Source organism: Nannospalax galili, unplaced genomic scaffold (assembly GCF_000622305.1).
Source record: "Nannospalax galili isolate Female #2095 unplaced genomic scaffold, S.galili_v1.0 scaffold762, whole genome shotgun sequence".
Classification (NCBI taxonomy): Eukaryota; Metazoa; Chordata; class Mammalia; order Rodentia; family Spalacidae; genus Nannospalax; species Nannospalax galili.
In genome coordinates, this window is record NW_008350126.1 from 627,921 (window position 1) to 644,749 (window position 16,829).

Consider the following 16,829-nt stretch of genomic DNA (forward strand, 5'->3'; position numbering starts at 1 on the left):
TTTAGTGATTGTCTGTTAGTTTGTAAGAAGTCTCCATTAGCTTCTAATTTTCTATATTATAGCCCATAAATAACAGGGATGTCTAAGATTTCCCCTCACTGTGAATTCTCTTTAAAAATTACACTATAATCTTACCTTCCAAAGTTGTAAATGACCACTTCTTTAAACATCAAAATTGCTTTTTTCCCCTGCTATCTTTTTGAGACAGGATCTCCCTGTAGTCCCAGCTGGCCTGGAACTATGTAGACCAGGCTGGCCTCAAACTCACAGAGATCCACCTGCCTCAGCCTCCCAAGTGCTGGGATGAAAGGTGTGTGCTACCATGCCCGGCAAACATCAAAATTGCTTTTTTATCTTCTGATTATTTATATTCTTTATATTAATCTTACTGCCTTCTAGAGGTTTCTTTTTCTTTCCTTTTCTTTTCTTTTTGGTCTTTTTGAGACAGAGCCCCCAGCTGGCCTGGACCCTTCTATGTAGACTAGGCTGGCCTTTATCCTGGAGAGATTAGCTTGCCTCTGCCTCTGCTGGGATTAAAGGCAGTACCACTATCCCTGGCTGGGTACAGGTTTCTTCAGGACTTACTATCTTTGATTCACCTCTACTACTCACTGCCACTTAGTAAGGGCTTAAGCAGCTAAAGAAAAAATTAGTTCAAGTTCAAAATATCTTTTCGGAGCTCAGTATAATGACACAAATCAGTAATCTCAGCATTCAGAAGGTGGAAGCAGGAAAATCAGAAATTCAAAGCCAGCCATGGTTACAAAGTGAGTTCAAAGGTTGACCCTGTTTCAAAAACAAATGGAGAGATGGCTCAGTGGTTAAAAATGCTGGCTGCTTATGCTTATGTAACTCAGTTCCATGGGATCTGATCTCTCTCTGACTTCCACGGGCATTGCATGACATGGGTACACTTATGTACACAGGCAAAACACTCATACACATACAATAAAAATAAAATTAAAAACAAACAGCTCTCTTTGTGCAAGCTTCAATAATTACAGCGGATAGGCTAAAAGATCATCATCATAAAACTTCACGTACATAAATACAATGAGTTATTTTGCTTTGTTTTATGATGTTTATGATGTTGTTTTATGATGCTCAACCATTGTGCTAACACTCCAGGTCCCACTGGAGCTTTGAAATTCTCAATATTCTGATTAGATTTCAAGGTGGTTGTCAAAAATACCAAAATAAATAAACATTTAAAAAATTTGAATGATTGGGGATGTAGCTCAATGGTAGAATACTTGCTTAGTATCTGAAAGGCCTCAGTTCAATCCTCAGCACCAGTAAAAACATTGTACCTTCCTATACAGGGAAAGAGCCCAGGAAACAATGTGTCTTGTTGCTGTCAATGTTTTTAAATTCCTTAGCTAGTGTCAACAAGGTATCTCAGTGCTTGCCAACTCATTTGTTCATAAGACAAACCAGGTATCCATTCTTCAGACTTTAAGTCTCTTATTAAAATATTAAAGGGAAAAGTAGTTACCTTCAATATAATGAAACACAACACATTTGCAAATAAAATTATTTTGTAAGTAGTGAGGCAGTTAGGCAGGAAGGACAACCAATCCTGCTTTCAATCACTGTTGATCAGTATTGAAACTAGCAGGCTGGCCAGGTGTGGTGGCACATGACTTGGTCTACATATTCCAGGCCAGTCAAGGGCTCCATCTATCCAGTTCCAGGCCAGTCAGGGCTACATCGAGAGACTATCTAAAAAAAACCTAGCAGGTTAGGTGGAGAGACTGCTCTGTGTTAGGAACACTTACTGCTCCTATAAAGGATTCGTTCAATTTCTAGCACCCACATTGGATGGTTCACAACTACTTGTAACTTCAGCTCCAGGGGGATCCAACACCTCCACTCACATGCACAACCCCCTCCTTCCCAACATGAGGGTGAGGGTGGAATAGGAGAGAGGAAACATCCCAGCAGAATGAGCTTGAGGCTGGCAGACAGAAGCAGGCATCACTCACCTAAGGGCAGTGTTTCTCAGTCTTATCTGTGTATCAGAAGCACTTCTTGTGCTGGGGACTCAATCCAGACAGGCAACGTTTACAACTGAACCACATTCCTTAACACTAGAGTCTTTAAAAATAAGTTGCCTAGACCTCCCACTCTAAGCAGTTTAATCAGATTTTCTGAAGGTGTAGCTTAGCCAAAATCAATTTTTTTCTCCCCTATAGAGGTAGGGACATTCCATTAGATGCTAATGTACAATCAAGAATTAAGAGTCGGGCATGGTGGCACACACCTGTAGTCCCAACACTTGGGAGGCAGAGGCAGGTGGATCTCTGTGGGTTCAAGCCCAGCCTGGTCTACATAGTGAGCTGCAGGCCAGCAGGGAAGAGGGAGCAGAGTGGGCACATTGGGGATATGTTTTGGAGGCTAAGCCAAAAGAAGTTAAGTAGATGGCAGACAGGTAGGGGCAGAAGAGATTCAGATGTAGTCATCTGCTTAAGCAAACAAAATAGCATTATTTACCAAACATGAAGAAAGTTGATAATATTAATGACAAAATAAAAGTGTCCAAAAAGAATAGGGGAAGCCGGACTTGGTGTGTGCCTGTAATTCCAGGACTTGAGAGGATTCATCCAAGCCAGCGACACAGTGAGACCCTGCCTAACTGATAGCTCACCTTCAACACACTGAATACATTGTATTTCATCACACTAAATACACTGCAGAAATAGACTGCCGACCTCAACGCCAGCCAGCAGGATGGTTTCTAGTGATCTGTCCAAAAGATCAAACAAACAAGTATGCTGAACCTATTTGAAACTATCTGAAAACAAGTCATAATCCAGATTGGGTTGGTTACCTGAGTTTTCGCTCAGATTTTTGTATTTTTAAAAACCATAGTATGTTGGGGCTGGAGAGATGGCTCAGCGGTTAAGAAGAACACTGACTGTTTTTGCAGAAGACCCAGGTTTGAATCCCAGCACCCACATGGCAACTAATAACTGTCTGTAACTCCAGTTCCAGGGGATCCAACAGCCTCCTCTGTTCCCTGCAGGCATTGCATGGCATGGGTGCACTTACGTGCATGCAGGCAATACACTCACACACATAAAATAAAAATAAATAAAATATTTTAAAAAACCAGTATGTTAGGTAAAGAAAGTTTAAAATACTAAAGAAATCAAGAAGTGGGAGATGGGAGAGGGTTCTTTGCTATGGTTCTAACCACTAATAACACAACTGACTTATAAATTCAGTATATTTCCTCCTAGTTACCTACACTCCACAAAAAAGTTGAGTATTTTCATATCACCTTTTCTATTTTTTGGTCTTTTTTTTGAGACAGAGTCTCCCTATAGACCCAGCTGATCTGGAACTCACTATGTAGACCAGGTTGGCCTTGAACTCACAGAGATCCACCTGCCTCTGCCTCCCAAGTGCTGGGATTACAGGTGTGTGCCTCCACACCTGGCTGTCAATTATTTGTTTTGACTATAGGTCAAACTGGCTAATGGTCTCTGCTTCTTCTCTGTAGACTCGAAAGCATCACAAGAGACCAGCCTGGTGCACATAGTGAATTCCAGGCCACCTCAAGCTACAGGGAGATACTGTCTCAAAAAGAGAAAGAAGCAAGAAACAAAAAATAAAAGCACCCAAGTAAACAAAAAATAAAAGAGAACTCTGACTGGGCATACTGATGCAGGACTACAAATTTGGTCCAGGCTACAGATTATGAATACCAGGCCAACTCTGAAACTCTACACTGTGTGAAACCCTGCAACAAACAGACACAGCTTGATGAACTTTTCTGTTTAAAAAAGTTTCACTTTTTCCCTTTAGAAATATGCATCTTCTTAAAGTTCTTGATGAATATTGCCAAATGTATTTCATAAGGACTATTCCAATTAACATTGGATGAAACTGGCTCTAATGTGAGTCAAAAGTTAACATTCCTGTTTAGTGCCAACGTGTATTATACAATGCCAGCTTTGTTCAGAAAGGAAGAGGGGGGGGGGCAGGCATGATGGTATCCACTTTTAATCCCAGCACTCAGGAGGAGGCAGAAGGGTAGGGGATCTCTGTAAATTCAAGGCCATCTTGGTCTACATAGTGAGACTCTGTCTAAAGAAAAGAAAGAATACTATAAATCAGATTCCATTGGCTTTGCTATCAACTGTCGTTTCATCAGTAACATGAGCACATCTCAACAGGGAAGTCACGGAGGTAGGAGCTTGTGGCAGCTGGCCACCCTGCATCCACAGCCAGGAAGCAAAGAGAGATGAATGCTTATGCTTAGCTTGCTTTCTCCTTTTCCTTCAGCCCAAAACTGCAGATGGAATGGTACTGCCCACATTTAGGGTGGGTCTTCATACTTCAATTAACCTCATCTAAATAATCCCACACTGACATGCCCAGAAATCTGTTTCCATGTTGATCTGAAATCTCAAATTGGCAATCAAGATTAACCACCACAGAAGTAAAATAGAAAGTGAGAGTTAATAACTTTAGCGATTTCAAGTTCCTTTCAAAGTAATTTAAAACTCACCAGGTGTGGTGGCACAAGTCTTTAATCCCAGCACTCGGATCTCTGTGAGTTCAAGGCCAGCCTGGTCTACACAGTGAGTTCCAGGTCAGCTGGGGCTACAGAAAGACCCTGTCTCAAAAAGATCAAAAAAATTATTTTTTTAAAAGAAAGAAAAAGAAAAGAGACCTTTGTCTTTTTTCAAGGATTTATTTTTATTTATGTCTATGTGTGCTTGCGGAGGCCAGAAGGCACTGGATGACCCAGTGTTGGAGTGACAGGTGGCTGTGAGTTATCCAATGTGGGTGCTGGGAACTGAACTTGGGTTCTCTGGAAGAGCAGCAAGTGTTCTTAATCACTGAACTATCTCCCATACTGCATCTTTTAAAGCAATTCTGTAGGGACTGGCTCCTGACCTCACACCCACTCCCACTCAGCACATCCATAATCCTCTACTTTCAGTTTTGTGTGTGTTCTTTTGAGAAAAGAACCACTTACTGTATTTCCTAAACTCAGTGTAATACCTTACCATACATTAGAAAATATCTGATACTAAATGAATTAATCTTACTACACCCTGACAGCTTTTATTTCTCTTATCATTTTTCTTCATTCTTTGTGGCATGTGTTCATATATCTGTAGGTGCATAGTGTGCACGAATGAATCTCAGGTGTCATTCTTTGGGAGCCATTCACTTATTAAAAAATTATTATTATTCAGATAGGATCTTACTATGTGGCACTAGCTGGCCTGGCCCTCGCTAGGTTGGTCAGGTTGGTCTTGAACCCCCGAGTACTGGAATCAAAGGTGTGTACACCTTGCTCAGCTTTTTTCAGAGAGCTTCTGGGGATGAAACTCAGGTTCTGAAGCATTTTTCCAATTAAGCATCTCCCCAGTCTCTCTTTTCTTGAGCACTGTTCTTATGGGTAGTTTTAGTTCTACTGTGTCAGAAACTATGCTGGCTATCTTCACTACATCTTCTTCAACAACTCTGTGAAGAAGGTATCACCATCATGCTCACCATGAGTTAAAAAGACACACCAATTTGGGTACTAAGTCAGTACATAATAATCTTCAATTTCTCCTAACTGGTTTGCTCTTCAGAGTAGATCTGGCTTTTATTCAGATCTGCTGACATCTGTTGTGACCTGAGACAACACTGGAGGAAATAGTACCAATGAGAATAAAGGTTATCTTTGTAACTGTCACCTTCTTCTCCCAGTCATGTGTCAAACGTCACCAGTTACTATACATACCCACCCCCCATGAAGTAGGTTCATCTGAGTATGTCTTACTGAGAAATATCCCTTGCTCCATGATCTTTCTGCTTCTCCTTTATCCCCTCAGACACAATTCCCTTTCCATGAACTGACCTCCCAAAGATTTAGGACAGCATTGCATTTACATACAGAAATTTCCACAGAAGTATAATTTTGATGACAGCATTAGAAAGAGGAGGGTGGCATTTACCTTTAAGGCTCCAAATAACCCCTGAATCCCAATCAATCTCAAATTATAAACATAGAGGCTACTGGGAGTGTTTTAACTTCTAACGAGTCACAAATTAAGAGATGTTAATCACTTGGCAACCAACTATCCAATATTGTGATTTCTGAGCATAACCTGGCTGGGCACGGTACTGCAAGCCTTTAGTCCCAGCACTTGGGAGGCAGAGGCAGGCGAATATCTAAGAGTTCAAGGTCAACCTGGTCTACATAGTGAGTTCTAGGACAGCTGGGACTACAGGGAGACTGTCTCAAATAGCCTGAAGGGAAAAAAAAAAAAAGTATAATTCAAGGAGGGAATCACAATAATAGGTTGGGTATGTAATAATTTAACAAGATGTCTCAATGAACTATTTGGATACAGATTGGGAAACCAGGTTGTAATTACCTTGTTTTCCTAAGTGTTTCTCTTGCCACATCTCAAGTGTTTATACTAACACTCCCTCATGGGAAATCTCAGTAGAGATCTAAGTGCTCTAAATTCCAAGTGGCTTGTTGAAGCTCTTATTTTAAGTTATTCCCAGAGATAAACTTGGCAAAAACTACACAGCCTTTTTTCTTTCCTTGCTACCACACTGCCAGCTTTTCTTTGCTTTATGCAATTCCATTTCTCAGAAATGGAATTTAAAGTCTGTTTAGGAAGTGATCACTGCTAAGCTTTGATTTACAAACTAAAACTCTTAGAAGATCTTTATTATTTACAATTTAAATTCTGGTCTCTCATTACATACCAGCAGTTCCCACTTACTAAGCATGGCATCTCTGGCTAAGTACTAAGTACTACACATATAAAAACCCTCATTTTCAGCACCGAGAAAGCCAAGTATTCAAAAGATTACATGCCATGCCTGTCTTACAATACTCAGAAAACATAATGGTAGGGTTGATAATGAACCCTAAAACAATTCCTCCAATGTCCAGGTTCTTGCTAATACCCTCAATAAATTCTCAATTTAGAAATTTTAAATGTTTATTGAAAATATATAAACATTTTTCTCCTTTATACCCAGAATCAACAAATAGTTTTATATAATTTGCTGTATAACCAAATGGTTTGTGGTCAACTAAAGCTAGAAAATGCCACACACCCCTCCCTCTGTAGACCAGGCTGGCCTCAGAGATCCATCTGCTTTGCCTGGGTAATACAATTTTTTATTTTTTGGGGGGATCTTTTTGAGACAGGATTCCCCCACGCACCCTGTAGCTACAGCTGGCCTGGAACTCTCTATGTAGACCAGGCTGGCCTTGAACTCAGAGAGCAGCCTGCCTCTGCCTCCTAAGTGCTGGGACTAAAGGCATGCACCACCACCCTGGCCATAACACAATCTTTCAAAAGACTTTGAAAGGTCCTCCTTTTAAAAAGAATGAAAATTGCTAAGCGTGGTGTTTTTAATCCCAGCACGGCAAGTAGATTCTCTCGGCTTTCGAGGCCAGCCTGGTCTACAGAGTGAGTTCCAGGGAGACCCTGTCTCAAAAAGAAAAAAAAAAATAAAATAAATAAATAAATAAAATAAAATAAAGAATGAAAATTTAACCTACAACTTCACACAGGGAAGATCTTCTAGAGAACACTATGAACATCCCTTGAGGAGATTTTATTTAGAATCAGATTGGAAATCACTTACTTAGCTCATTAGATGTCAATCAAATGCTTTATGAGAATCAAGTGACAGTCATATCCACATAGTAGCTTCTTGAATATTTGATATTTTATCTGACCCAAATATTTTATGGACAAATATTCTGAATCTACATTTAAAATACTACATGAAGCCAGGTGTGGTGGCGCACGCCTTTAATCCCAGCACTCAGGAGGCAGAGGCAGGCAGATCTCTATAAGATCAAGGTCAGCTTTTTCTACATAGTAAGTTCTAGACCAACTGGGGCTACAGGGAGATCCTGTCTCAAAAAACAAAAACCCAAAACACCAAAACAAAACAAAAACCCAAAGCACTCTCAAGCAACTAGGAATAGGTGCAATAAGTGGCTGAACTGTAGTTGGAAAGTTAGGAGGGCATCAGTCTTCAATAATACTTTCATCTAATTCTGCCATTCCAGCTTGGTAATCTTTGGCATCTTTCTTAGGTTTAACTTCTTATTGGGAACATGTAAATAAAAAGTGCTCAATCTCTTGAATTGTAAAGGTTAAATATACAGTTTCAATATAACTTAACAATGATTAAGAAACAGGGACATAGCCGGCGTGTTGGTGCATGCCCTTAATCCCAGCACTTGGGGAAGCAGAGCCAGGCGGATCGCTCTGAGTTCCAGGCCACCTGGGGCTACAGGGAGACCCTGTCTCCAAAAAAAAAAAAAAAGACCAAAAAAAAGAAAACGAACAAAACCACTGTGATCTTGGTCAACTTTCTCTAAATGTGACTCTACTGCTCAGAATCAAAAAGAAGTAAAACCATCTAGGGAGACATGAAAAACACCTTAGGGCAGCAAACTGCTCTTCAGGCCACTACTCATCATCATCCAAGTCTGTCCTTTCCTACCTTCCAAACCCTCCCCTCTGGGGAAATCTGCTCCTATGTTTCAAAAAGAGCTAATCTTTAAGTATCAGTCCTTTCAATCTTCAAATCAAAGGTTTGATTCTATACATACATGTGAAAGATATCAGCTACATCCTTTAAAAATTTTTTTTATAGGGCTGGAGATGGCTCAGCGGTTAAAAGCACTGGCTGTTCTGGGGGACCTGGGTTCGGTTCCCAGCAAATGGCAGCTAACAATGGTCCTAACTCCAGTTTCAGGGTATCAGACACTGTCTTCCAACCTCTGAGGGCATTGCATGACACAGATACACTTATATACATGCAGGCAATACTCTCATATACATAAAATAAAAATAAATAAAATTTGCATTTTATGTGCATGAGTATTTTGCCTGTATGTAAGTGCAGTGCCCACAGAGGCCAGAAGAGGGCATGTGATCCCCTGGAACTGTCATGAGGGTGCTGGGAACTGAACCCAGGTCCACTGCAAGAGCAGCCAGTGCTCTTAACCACTGAGTCATCTCTCAAATCCCAAGTATGTCTTTGCATTAGTTTCTCACTGCTGTGACCAAAAAACAACTTAAGGTAGGAGCAGTTTTTTTTTTTTTTTTTTTTTTTTTTTTTTTGGTTTTTTTGAGACAGGGTCTCCCTGTAGCCCCAGCTGTCCTGGAACTCACTATGTAGACCAGGCTGGCCTTGAACTCACAGAGATTCACCTGCCTTTGCCTCCCAAGTGCTGGGATTAAAGGCGTGTGCCACCACGCCCAGCCGGTAGGAACAGTTTTTGCCTTACAGTTTGAGGTGAGATAGTCCATCATGGCACAAAAGGCAAAGTAGAGCAAAAGGTAGCTGATCACACTGCATCTAGTCAAGACACAGAAAGATGATTGCTGATGCTCAGCTGGCTTTCTTCTTTTTTTCTAAAATTCAAGTCTGGAACCCTGCCCCATTGGTCTTTCCTCCTTAATTAAAGCCCTCTGAGCTGGGCATGGTGGTGCAGGCCTTAAGTCCTAGCACTGGGGAGGAGAGGCAGGTAGGTGGATTCCTGTTTCCAGGCCTGGTCTATATAGCAGTTCCAGGCCAGCAGGGGCTACAGGGAGCCCCTGTCTCAAAAAGACCAAAAAAAAAAAAAAAAAAATTAAAGTTCTCTGGAAATGCCCTGACAGATACATTCAGAGGTTTGTCTCCCAGTTGATTCCAAATCCAGTCAAACTGATGATAAAGATTAATCATCATAAATCTATCTTTGGCAATATGATACCCAAACATACCATTTTAAATCAGCATTCTACTTGTGGTCCCTAAAAACTCAGGCTCATTTCATAATGCAAAATACATTTAATTCATCTGTAAGAGTCCCCCAAATCTTAACAGTTTTAATCCAAAGTCCAAAGTCTATTCTGAGACTCAAGGCTCCCAATCCCAGCCCCCCTCTCTCTTGGTTTTTTGAGACAGGGTCTCCTTGTAGCCCCAAATATCCTAGAACTTACTATGTAGACCAGGCTGGCCTGTATATCACAGAGATCTGCCTGCTTCTGCCGGGATTAAAGCCGTGAGCCACCATGTTCTACCTGAAGGTAATCATTACTCAACTATGAGCCCCTATTTTAAAAAAATAAATTACATATTTCTGATAGATAATGGCACAGTAAGAAAAATTTCCATTTGAAAAAAAGAGAAATAGGGGCTAGAGAGATGGCTCAGCACTGATTACGAGCACTGATTGCTCTTGTAGAGGACCTGGGTTCAATTCCCAGCATCCACATGGTGGCTATGAACTGTCCTGAACTCCAGTTCCAGGGGAATCTGAAGCTCTCTTCTAACTTCCATGGTACAACACAGGTGCACTCACACCTGCATGTAAATCACATTACATGCAGCTAATACACTCGTACACATAAAATAAAAATATTTTAAAAACTAAAAAAAGAAAGAAAGAAAAAAGAAATAGAGTCATAGAGTCATAGCAAGGAATCCTTTTGCTATGATCAAAAACCAACAGAGAAAAGACCAAATCCTGCAGCTCTAGTGGAATTGGGCTTACCCATCTCTCTACTGCTGCATCCTTGGCAGATTTTCCTTGGCAGATGTTATATGGTCCTGCCATCTCCAACATCCTGAGGTCCCCATTGCAACTCAGGCTTCATCCTCAAAGCTTTATGCAATCAATGGTCTCTCAAGATCTCTTTATGGAGAATCCAATCATTCCACAGGCTACTACTTTTTTTTTTTTTTTTTTTTTTTTTTTTTCTGAGACAGGGTCTTCCCTGTAGCCCCTGCTGACCTGGAACTTGCTATGTAGACCAAGTTGGCCTTGAACTCACAGAGATCTGCCATCCTCTGCCTCCTGAGTGCTGGAATTAAAAGTGTGCTCCCCCACGCCTAGCTGGCCTATAACCTTTGTAAAGCCAATATCACATGGATGCTGCTGCCAAGCTCTGCTGCCAGTTTGAGATATAGTCTGTCTCTCATTTACCACAGCTACAGAAGCTTCTGTAATACTTTGCCAAGTAAACCTGGGAAAATTCTTCTCAAGTTGGTTTTTTGAGGAAAGAACCCCTTTAGTAACATTCTTAGTTCAGGCTTTCTCAAATGAATTTTTATTTTCACAACCTGGAGCCTTTGGTAGATGAGGTCTTGCTTTCAGGGCACTTTTCATATCGACCCTATGTAGAGAGCTCAAGGCTTCTTAATGGCATTCATCTCTTCAAGAATTACAGTTGTTGTGCCAGGCATGGTGGTATATGCCTTTAGTCCCAGCACTTGGAAGGCAGATTTCTGTGAGTTCAAGGCCAGCCTCTCCTCTACAAAGTGAGTTCCAGGCCAGCTGGAGCTACAGAGAGACCCTGTCTCAAAAAGACCAAAAAAAAAAAAAGATTACAGTTGCTAGGGCTGGAAAGATGGCTCAGTGGTTAAGAGCACTGGCTGCTCTTTCCAGAGGACTGGGGTTTGGTTTCCAGTACCAACATGGTGGCTGGTGACTAACAACCAGGCATGACTCCAGTTCCAGGGGATGTGACAGCCTCTTCTGGCTTCCACAGGCACTACATGTACATGATACACTTAAATGTGGGCAAAACACTCAAGACATATAAAAATAAAAAAAAACAAAGAATTACAGCTGTTTTCTATACACCTGCCTTGTTGGCAACCTTTAACTTACTTATAACCCTTTTCTTGCAAACTATCTATTTTCCATTTCTCTGTGCTCCCTCTCACTGTACTAAGAGTAAGAGCAATGAGCAGAAACCTTGTCATCACCTGGATACTGTGCTACCTTGACATTTCCCCTGCCAAATAACCTAGTCCACAACTTCTGAATTCATTCTCACTCAAATTTTCAAGACACAGGCAGAATGTAGTCAGATTCTTGGCCAAATGTAGTATGAATGACCTCTAGCCTAGCTCCTGATACAGTCCTTGTTCTCCTTTGAAACCTCATGGACTGGGCCTCAATTGTCCACATTTCTACTAGCATTTTGATTTCCTAAACTGACCAGAATGGCCTATTAAGCCCTTTAATAGCATTTTAGGGCTCCTCTAGCCTGCAACTTCAAACTTCTACATTCTTTCCTCAAAAAAACTCCAAAGGCCTATAAACCACATTTTTCAGGCTTATCACAGCAACAGCCCCTGTCCTCAGAACCGCTGTTTTTTTGTTTTTTTTTTTAATCTTTCTGTGCATTTATTATCACCATCGTGGGGGGGGGGTGAATTACAAAGAAACGAGCACCCAGTACCTAGCTCCGCACCACTCAGCTCCGCAAGAACCAACTTTCTGTATTTTTCTCACTGCTATGACCAAATACCTGACAAAAAGCAATCCAAGGTGGAATGGTTTAATTTGGTTTACAGCTTGAGGTGATATAGTCCTCATGGCAGGGGAGGCATGGTGGCAAGAGCATGCGGTAGGTGGTTTCATTGCATCTGTAGTTGGGAAACAGAGAGATGGATGCAGGTGCTCAGCTGGCTTGCTCTTTTATTTGTTTTCTGATTTAGTCTGGGATCCAGCCCATGGGATAGTGTCACCCACATTCAGGATCAGTCTTCCCTCCTCAGTTAAACCTCTCTGGAAACTCCCTCAAAGACACCGCCAGATGTGTATCTCCTGGGTGGTTCCAAACCTGGTTAACAAAGAAGATGTAAAATTGACATGCTCCTTTTTAAGTACTTGCAGCCTTTCAATATTTTTTTCCTTAGTGTTTCTAATCTTCCAAATTCTAAATTAAAAAAAAATTCTGATCTAATTTTAACTTAAAAAAATATTTTTGGGGCTGGAGAGATGGCTCAGCAATTAAGAGCACAGCTGCTCTTGCAGAGGACCTGGGTTCGATTCCCAGCACCCACATGGTGGCTATGAACCGTCCTTAACTCCAGTTGCAGGGGAATCTGAAGCCCTCTTCTGACTTTCGCAGCATTGCACAACACGGGTGCACTCACATATATGCAGGCAATATACTCATATATATAAAATAAAAAAATAAAACATTTTAAAAAATATTTTTGAGCCAGATATGGTGGTACATGCCTTTAATCTCAGCACTTGGGAGGCAGAGGTAAACAGATCTCTGTAAGATCAAGGCCAGCCTGATCTACACGGTGAGTTCCAGGGCCACCTGGGGCTACAAGATCCTATCTCAAAAAAGATTAAAAAAACAAAAAAAAACAAACCAAACAAACATTTTTGGAGACAAATTCTCAATTTCATTCTGTATTAGGTAGTCCTCAAAAAATAGAGAGAAATATATGAGAGCAGGTGGTCTGGGGGAGGTAGCTCTGTGGTGGAACACTTGCCTAGTATGTACAAGATCTTAGGTTTGATCCCAACCAATTAAGAAAAATAAAAATGTGGCTCAGTGTGATGGCACATATCTTTAATCCCAGTACTCAAGAGGCAGAGGCAGGCAGATTTCTGTGCAGTCCAGGCAAGCCTGGTCTATATAGTGAATTTCAGGCTGGGGCAACAGGGAGACCCTGTCTCAAAATAAAAAAAGAGAAAAACTTGAGGATTAAAAAATAATAAAATAATGTATAGGGGAACATTCTCAAGGACTACTCCTTTTTTTCTCACAGAACCTCCCCAAACTATTAGAATCAATAAATAATAGATATAAAAACCAGTTGTACTATGTACTAGCAGTGAATGATCTGAAATTAAAATTAAGAAAATTATATTTACAATACTCTTGAGAAGAAAATTTTTAGTAATAAATTAGCAAAAGAAGCCCAAGACTTGAAAACTACGATGAAAATACAATGCATCATTGAAGGAGGCTAATAATAGTCTAAATAAAGACTTACCCACCTATATTTTGATTTAGAAAACTAAAACTGTTAAGATAGCAATATAGCAGTACTCCTCATATTGATCTACAGAACCAGTTTCAGCCCCCTACCAAAGTACTTTTAGAGAATAAAATCTTAAAAACAAACAAACAAACAAACCTTTCTCACTTCAGCTTCCACCCAATGTCTGCTTTCTTTAGAGCAGAAACTGCAGAAATCGCCCATTACTTATGCTATTTCTCCTAAGCACACCCCAATCAAATTTTCACTCTACGATATTACAACAAAATCGCTAGTCAGGGGGCTGGAGAGATGGTTCAGTGGTTAAGAACATTTGCTGTCCTTCCAGAACCCAGGTTGGATTCCCAGCACCCACGTAGCGGCTAACAACTGTCCATAACTCCAATTCCAGGGGATCCAACATCCTTTTCTGGCTTCTGCACAGCATTGCATGCACGTTGCACATACATACAGCAAAACCCTCATACATATAAAATAAAAATAAATAAAATATTTAAAAAATCTCTAGTCAGAGTAAACTGATGACCTTCGCAATGTAAACCCCAAAGTTTCTCATTCTTGAACCTACTACTTGACATTATTTTACATTTTCTCCTAACTCATTTGCTACTAATGATCTTTAGTCAGATTTTTCATCACTATGACAAATACTTGAGGAAAAACAAAGAAGGAAAAATAGATCTGGCTCACAGTTTCAAAAATTTCAGCTTATGTAGGCCAGCACCATTGTTTTTAAGCATACTGTAAGGTGATGACATCATAAAGGAAGGACTTGGTAGAGGAAAGCTGCTTACCATGATGATAAGTAGGCTGGGGTCTGGGAAAAACAGAGTCCCTAAGGACATACCTCCAGTGACCTACTTCCTCTAGTTAAAAACCCATCATCTAAAGTTTCCAGCACCTCCCAAAGCAGGGCCATCAAGTGGGAACCAACTCTTCAACCCATGAGCCTGTAGGGGACATTTCCTATTCGAGCCATAATAGACTCCTTTTTTCTGTGTCCAGAGAATGTTAAAGTTTAAGTGTCTTGGAACTTAGTCCTTTAATCTCTTCTGTCAACACTAGCTCCCCAGGTTATCTCAAGCAGTGTCACAGCTTTAAATACAACGTATATATGGATGATCCCCAAATTCATATTGCCAGCCTAAATCATTCTCTTGCATTTAGACTCTAAAGCCTCTTCGCTTGGCTGTCTAATAGAAATCTCAAACTCCACAGAACAGGTCTCTGAGTTCCTGCTCTCACCCCACACTCAAATGCATTTCATTCATCATATTTCAGGTGACTCTTTCATCCTGTGATTTAGATCGAATACCTTACAGATCTTGCTAATTTCTTTTTCCTCTGACACATTTTCTTTAACAAACTAAACAAAAAAAAACCACAAAATATTCTTTTTACTTTCAAATAGATTTGGAGCACAACTCATTATTTTTACCTCTTTCACCCTGATCCAAGCATTGCTGGACCACTGCAAAAACCTCCTTAATTGGTTTCTACCTCCTTACTTTCAGGCTCTGCTAAGGACAATTCCCAGAATAATTCTATTAAATCAGAAATCAAATCATGTTTTTACTTTACTCAGATTTTTCTCAAAGTTAGGCTGGGGTCTGGGAAAAACAGTCCCTAAGGACATACCTCCAGTGAGTGACCTTACTTCAGTTAAAACCAAAACCCTTACACTGGCCTTACAAGGCATTCTATGGTCTGATCTCGTCTTTAAACTCATCTCCTGCTCCACACCTATCTCTTCCCTCTCTAGATTCCTGGCAGCTGGCCTTCTTGTCACTCCTGAAAGAGCTTGCCATAGAGCTTTTGCACACTTTATACCCTTTATCTAGAATACTCTTCCTTTGAAAGCAAATACTTCAGATTTTGATACAAGTGATACTTTCTTAAAATTCCCTAATTTTCTCCATAGTGCTAAGCATCTAACATACTTTATGTTTCACTTGAACTTCTGTCTTTTCATACTAGAATGTAAGCAGGGTAAGAATTATGTTGAATGTATCTAGTGCCAGGAACTTTAGCATAAGTAAACCTTGAATAAGTAAAAGTTTACTGAGAATGGGATAAATCTGTATGGATAAGGATATTCACAGAGGCATTATCTGGGATGACAAAAAAATGAACTGCTGCCGGGCGTGGTGACGCATGCCTTTAATTCCAGCACTCAGGAGGCAGAGGCAGGTGGATATCTGTGAGTTCAAGGTCAGCCTGGTGGTCTACATAGTGAGTTCCAGGCCAGCTGGGGCTACAGGGAGACCCTGTCTCAAAAAGACCAAAATAAATAAATAAATAAATAAATGAATAAATAACTGGGGACTGGAGAGATGGCTCAGTGGTTAAGGGAGCTTCCTGTTCTTCTAGAAGACCCAAGTTTAGTTCCTAGGACCTATACCAGGTGGCTCACAATTGCCTTTAAACTCTAGTTCCAGGAGATCTGATGCCATCTTCTGATCTCTTTAGGCACTCTCACACACAGCATATACTGACATAGATACACACATATGCATAAATAAAACACAAATAAATCTTTTAAAAATATTTTTATCATTTTTTATTTTATGTATATGAGTGTATTGCCTGCATGTATGTAAGTGTACCCATGTTGTACAATAACCAAGGAAGTCAAAAGAGGGCATATGATTCCTCGTAACTGGAGTTACAGATGATTGTTAGCCACCATGTGGGTGCTGGGAACTGATCCCGGGTCCTCTGCAAGAGCAGTCAGTGCCCTTAACAGCTGAGCCATCTCTCCAGCCTCCATAAAAATAAATCTTAAAAAAACTTACCATTCAAGTACTTAATATCTACCAATATTTCAGCTATATTAACTTTTTTTTTTGCTTTTTTTGTTTTATTGTTTTTTACAGGGTCTTCTAGTCACAGCCTGCCTGGAAGTCACAATGTGAATCAGGGTGGCCTTGATCTCACAAAGATCCACCTGCCTGGGCCTCCTGAGGGCTGGATTAAATGCACAGGCCACCACAACCGGCCAGATACATTAACATTTGATAATTAAAACC

The 16,829-nt window shown here is 40.5% G+C and overlaps 1 protein-coding gene across 3 annotated transcripts in view; it reads right to left on the reverse strand.

Annotated features, from left to right (window-relative positions):
- The window catches only part of Faf2 (Fas associated factor family member 2), a 64,561-nt gene that overhangs the window by 35,670 nt on the left and 12,062 nt on the right, over positions 1 to 16,829 (reverse strand). The window contains exon 2 of one of the 3 annotated variants that reach the window (XM_029570516.1): positions 12,303 to 12,617. The exons of the other annotated variants lie outside the window; for them this stretch is intronic. The gene's annotated coding sequence lies outside the window, so the exon portion shown is untranslated. The remainder of the gene's footprint in view (positions 1 to 12,302; positions 12,618 to 16,829) is intronic. 3 annotated transcript variants of the gene reach the window in all.